Raw genomic sequence first — 6,645 nt, 5'->3', positions numbered from 1 at the left:
TCAGTCAAAAGCATATCTACAACTTCTCTGAATAAGAGGCAAACCTCCCAATCTTCGTTTCCCTCTGGAATTTTAGAAGCTAAATTCTGAGGCAGAAGTCTCAAAAGGCACCACTTCTGTGAAGCAGTGCCCTTTAGCGGGGCGTTGCCTCATACGAAGGCTTCCATGGGTTCTGGTGGTTTGTTTGGACGATCATTGCGGCCATAGTGGAATGTGCAAACTTCGTCTAAGTCCGATAGTTAAAGAACGCTGTCTTCGAGCAGCCCTTTGAGTACATGCTGCATCACAAATGGGAATGCACCTTCAAAGATATCATGCATAAAGTCAGGTGGAAGCTGTGATGTGACATCAAAGTTTGGAAGGCAGTCCATTGCTGACATCTCGTTTACGCCATAAAGTTTCTTGTACAGAAGTGGATTTAGTTTAACGGCTGCAAGGTGGTTTTCATGGAGCTGTTTTGTTCTTATTTGACACAATTCTTCCCTCGTAAGGGATGCAAGATTTCTCATTTGTGCCATGCAAAAGCCACAAACTGCACCTCGTGAAAAAGAGCAAGTAAAGCCCCCAAGCATGTTCATGGAAAGGTTATCTCCACAGCATGCTAGAACTAAAACCGTCAAGGACACTTCATATTTCCCTATTTGAACCATTATGCCTATCTCTTGCACCTCCTTTAGTTCATGAAGCAATGGTCGCAGTACAGCCTCCAAGCCGTATTTCTGTACATCAGCATACTTCGCAAGAATGGCAAGATGCACAAATTTCAATTCAGAACGGTATTTCGAGTGTACATTCAGAAGTGTATAGTACACAGCCGGAAGCTTGTGCACACCCCTGGCAGAGCCGATACCACAGTGTTCAGCTGCTGTTTATAAGCTGAACCATCCAGAAAATTGCGAAGTGTAGCACTGCCATCAACTTCAGTCCTCATAAAGTGTTCAAAAACATGTTCACACTGTACAAACTGACGTATGACACTGCCAACTGAAATGTACTGATATGAGGCCCGGTCATCACCTGCATAGGCGAGCTGCTGTGCCTCTGTATATGGAAAGTTGGCTTTGGCGTAGCGGAATCGTTTGTACTCAGATCGAATGTCATCAAACAAGCCAACAAGAAAGTTGCAGTTGAGAACCTGCGTCAAACTTTCTGGCACAACACAGCCACATTCAATGAGTGCCTGTTTTATGTACCCGGCAAAATTTTGCAAGATTGAGTGCACCAGAGATTGCACTTTCTGAAACAAGGTGTCACAGACTGAATATGGTACTTTTCGGCACTCGGATATATTAAAGAACATCTTTGCCAGGCTTCGTAGTAAAGCCGTCGCGAAGCACTGCAATGTTGGCGGATCCAATTCTCGGTCAGACGTCCCAGGTCGCGGAGGTGGCTCACTTTGCTGACCAGGGGAAGAGCCGCCGTCACTATCTCCGTCGTCCGGACAAGCTCTGGCACCTAAATCAGAGGCATCATTGGGATCACACAATTCTTCTGAAGCTTCCGTTGCTGAATAACCATCACATGTTGAAAGCCATCGCTGGTGCTGACGGTAGGCGTGCTTTCGAAAGCTTCCAACGATTTTGTAAGTGTTTTAACAGCCTTCAATGTCACAAGTTATCTTGAAGTCTGGGTCCGACGCGTGTACTTCACGTAGATGCCAAATCACACGTGTGAATTTCTGTGCAAAAAGGGTGTTGCAATCGGACCGCTGACACCAGTTGTTGCATCTGGGTCGCAAGCCCCAAGGGTAGCGTTCGCCTAGCGGCCTTAGGCACAGCTGGAAGCATCCGAAGGTCCTGGCAAAGCATGAGTCAACTGCTAACAGAACAACTTGTTTATTCTAGCATCGCAAAAGAGCGGCCGGTCAGGCCGACCGAAGTGGAGACACGGAAGAGCACGCTACTCGACGGAAGAATTCGGAGCCTCTCTCTTGGCGTCCGGGGGCAGCTGCTTTTATACTCTCGGAGTTGAGGGCAAGAGGGAACGTCACGGGAAGAGGCCACGTAACGGCGGCACACGGACACACTGAGAGACATGTTGAGACGAGTGTAGTGACGCATCCGCCGGGCCGGCGCCTGTCAGAACTCCTCGCTTCACACTTGGAGAGCTCCTCTCCCCGGCTGCCGCGCTTTGACAAGCGTGGGCACCAACATGCACACACACACGCACACATGAAGACATGTGGCATTGAAACATGCCTGGACGCGCTTGGCGGGGAGGCGTTGCGGCGGCGCTGAACGGGCCAAAATGTCCGCCGCTTTGAACGAAGCCCCGGCGTCCGTTGCATCCGCGCCGGCCATACCGCGCATCGTAGGCGAAACGTAAGAGACCGCCCCGCCGGGGGAAGGAGATCCCGATGGTCAGGGGACTGCATCCCCTGTCCGGAGGGATGTCGCTCGATGATGTTTATAACCGAAGTCGGTCGTCCTTCGGCTATTCTTGATCGCAGCGCACAGAGAAGGCCTCGTTCTCACGTTCAGGTTCACGCAGGACACTGCAAAGTGACTTCGGGAGAGTTGCCATTTTTCTCTCGTTCCCAGCAAGCGTTACAACTACGCTGAAACTCAACCGCTCAGTCAGCAAGCACGAAACAACCCTCACTAAGCCATGCCAGGCTCTCTCCCCTTTTATACTACTGCCTAGTTGCTTACAGTAGTCTAGCAGCACCCAGAACACGTCCACAAATTGGAAAATTACACTAGAAAGCACGTCATCACTTTGAAACACTAAACAAAAGCAATATGTTAAAAATCCTGCCTCAGGAAGAAAAACATCAGTAACAAACAATTCTGAGGCTGATTCCTACGTTAGGGGCTTCGACTTAAGCCATCGGCGTTACCGTTGAGACTCCCCTTTTTGTAACGCACCTCAAAGGAATATTGTTGCAAAGCGAGGCTCCAGCGCAGGAGGCGGCCATTTGTGGAAGAGATGGTCTGCAGCCATTGGAGAGGGCAGTGATCCGTCCAGAAACATGCGAAGCGGAGATCGCCGCGAGCGACCGTATACTAGCTCAGCTGGCGAAAACCCCGTAGACGCATGCGGCGCGGTCCTCAATGCAAACATCACCCCAGGCAGACACAGCTCCCAGTGAGTTTGTTGTTTAAACCACAATGCTCTCAACACGCGCTTCATGACGGAGTGGAGCTTCTCAACGGAATTCGACTGTGGGTGATACACTGAGCTGTGTAACAGCTTTACCCAGCACCTTTCGAGAAAGGCTGTCGTCAAATCGCTAGTAAACTCTGTGGCCTGATCTGACTGGATTTCCGCAGGAAAACCAACTCGCGCAAATATGGACAGTAGTGCATTGACTATCTCAACTAAGATGAGTTCTTTAAGCGGCACTGCTTCAGGGAACTTTGTCGCTGGGCAGATCACAGTCAAAATGTGTCTGTACCCCGTGGTCGTTACCGGCAGAGGTCCCACTGTATCAATAACGAGCCGTCTAAAAGGCTCCGTAATGATAGGTGCCAACTTCAACGGCGCCCTGGATTTGTCCCCTGGTTTGCCCACCCGCTGACAGGTATTACATGTCCTCACAAAGTGGTCTGCGTCCCGAAAACACCCTGGCCAATAGTACTCTTGCAAGAGACGGTCCTTAGTTTTCTTAACTCCTAGGTGTCCGGACCACGAACCCCCATGCGACAAGCGCAACCGATCTTGGCGGTAGCACTGAGGCACGCTCAGCTGATCGAACTCCACTCCCTTGCGGTCTATATACTTCCGGTACAGGACCCCAGCTCTTTCCACAAAACGAGCATTTTTCTTGGCGATACCTTCCTTGACATTGCAGCGTATGCTTTCTAGGCTGCCATCCTTCTTTTGCTCGGCTATCAAAGCCGACCGGCTGACTTTTAGCAACCTATTAAGTCCGTCTAATGTAGGCGCGATGAAGCAAATCTGCAGATAGCTCTTCTAACTTTCCCATGTCGGGCATTTCCTCTCCAGTATCCGGTGCCTTAAACGCTGCAGGCTTAATTTTATTCAGTTCGGACGTGCTCTGAATATCAGCTTGCTGCGCCTCTGACCCTTTCTCATTCTTCGACAACGTCGGCCCCGCAAGTACCGCCTTTGCAGCGAGCTCCCGAACTTTCGGTCTGGTTAAGGCCTGAACGCTAGCCTCACCTAACGAAAGCCCCTTCTCGCGCAGGAGGTGATCGGACCTGTTCGAAAATAGGTACGGGTACTGGGGGGGCATCATAGATGACACTGCGGCTTCCGTCTCAAGCGCTCCGAAAGGTCCTTCAATAAGCACTTTTGCTACGGGCAGACACGCTATGAGCTTCCACGGCTTGCTTGATCCATGCGCACTCACCCGTGAACATATCGGGTTCTACGTAAGATGGGTGAACTACATCCATTGTAGCTGCGGAATCGCGAAGCACTCGGCACTCTTTCCCGTTCACGAGGAGGTCTCGCATGTAAGGCTCGAGAAGCTTCATGTTCTCGTCAGTGCTGCATAATGGCAAAAACACGACTTTTGTTTTTGTTTCCGGGCACTGCGCCGAAAAGTGACCCGGCTTCTGACACGCATAACACACGCGCGCTTTCCTCGTCTCGAACCACTTTCTGCGTTCGGCTTCGGCTGCCGCCGTCTCCTTACGTTCGGTCGGACTGCTTTCACTCGCATCCGCACTACGTACGTCCCCCTTTGCTATCATGGGTGTGAACTTCGGCCTCTCAAACTTGGAGCCAAACTCACCCTTTGACCGTCCTTAGCTCCGCGAGCCCGACGCGTCACAAACTCCTCGGCTAGCTCGGCGGCTTTTGCCACCGTACTAACGTCTGGCCTATCCAAGACCCAGTACCGCACGTCCTCAGGTAACCGGCTATAAAACTGTTCCAGCCCGAAACACTGCAGAACTTTCTCGTGGTCTTCAAACGCTTTCTCTTCTTTGAGCCACTCCTGCATGTTTGACATAAGCCTGTAGGCAAACTCTGTATATGACTCACTTCTGCCTTTCTCATTTTCCCGAAACTTCCGATGGAACGCCTCCGCTGTCAGCCTGTACTTTTTTAGCAGACTCGACTTCACTTTGTCGAATTCCTCTGCCTCCTCTCTCTCCGAGCGAGCGACTACGTCGGCTGCCTCGCCGGGTAACAAAGTGAGCAAGCGCTGTGGCCACGTTTCCCGAGAGAACCCTTGCTTCTCGCACGTTCGCTCAAAGTTAACCAGGAACAAACCAATGTCCTCACCAAGCTTAAACGGCCGCATCAGGTCAGTCCTTTTGAACAATACTAGTACTCCTGCACCGTGTGCCTGACTTCCATTACGAGCGCGTTCCATCTCTACCTCAAGACACTTCATTTCCAAAGCGTGCTCGCGCTCTTCTTTCTTCTCTTGTTGCTCTCGCTCTTTCTGTTCTTTAAGTTCCCGCTCATGTCTTTTTGCCCTCTCCTCAATTGTCTCAAGGCATTCCGACAGCTCGTCATCCTCAGCTTCTAACTCAAGAACTAGCAGTTCTGGTTTTCTGAGTTTGTCTGAGACATCCAGACCCAACTCTCTTGCAAGCTCCAGCAATTTCGGTTTGCGCAACGACTTAGAATCCATGGCTGCTCTGAATGCTGCTTTCTCTACTGCCTACTATTGTCTTGCCGCAAACTAACCCGGCAGCAACGACAACCACAATTACCGCCTCTGTTTCTCACGCTAACAAAAGCCTGGCAAAACTCAGAAGATGAAAGTCCCGCACTCACCAAACCACGCAGCCAAGAATTCAGCGCAGTCGTTCCGCTGCAGGCAACCAGTCATCACACAGGGCTCGTTGCACTGCTCCCGCATGGACGTTGTACTGCTCAGCATACAGTAAACCGCATATCTTCGCTGCTGGCCTCCGTTGTCGCGATCTCACCGCTGACAACCAGTTGTTGCAATCCGACCGCTGGCAGACAGTTGTCGCAATTGGAGCGCTGACACCATTTGTTGCATCTGGGTCGCAAGCCCCAAGGGTAGCGTTGGCCTAACGGCCTTAGGCACAGCTGGAAGCATCCGAAGGTCCTGGCAAAGCATGAGTCGACTGCTAACAGAACAACTTGCTTATTCTAGCATCGCAAAAGAGCGGCCGGTCAGGTCGACCGAAGTGGAGAGACGGGAGAGCACGCTACTCGATGGAAGAATTCGGAGCCTCTCTCTCTTGGCGTCCGGGGGCAGCTGCTTTTATACTCTCAGAGTTGAGGGCAAGAAGGAACGTCACGGGAAGAGGCCACGTGACGGCGGGGCACGGACACGCTGAGAGACATGTTGAGACGAGTGTAGTGACGCATCCGCCGGGCCGGTGCCGGTCAGACCTCCTCGCTTCACACTTGGAGAGCTCCTCTCCCCGGCTGGCGCGCTTTGACAAGCGTGGGCACCAACATGCACACACACACACACGCACACTTGAAGACACGTGGCATTGAAACATGCCTGGACGCGCTTGGCGTGGAGGCGTTGCGGCGGCGCTGAACGGGCCAAAATGTCCGCCGCTTTGAATGAAGCCCCGGAGTCCGTTGCATCCGCGTCAGCTATACCGCGCGTCGTAGGCGAAACGTAACAATGGGCATCGCGGGCACCTAAAATTACAGACGGAACTCATCACTCAGTGAAGCGTACCCGAGCCGAAAGGCGCAGCCCTTCGCGTCGTCTGATAGTAGTAATCACTACTA

The sequence above is a fragment of the Dermacentor albipictus genome, unplaced genomic scaffold, assembly GCF_038994185.2.
Source record: "Dermacentor albipictus isolate Rhodes 1998 colony unplaced genomic scaffold, USDA_Dalb.pri_finalv2 scaffold_16, whole genome shotgun sequence".
Classification (NCBI taxonomy): Eukaryota; Metazoa; Arthropoda; class Arachnida; order Ixodida; family Ixodidae; genus Dermacentor; species Dermacentor albipictus.
This window is presented reverse-complemented; position numbering follows the sequence as displayed.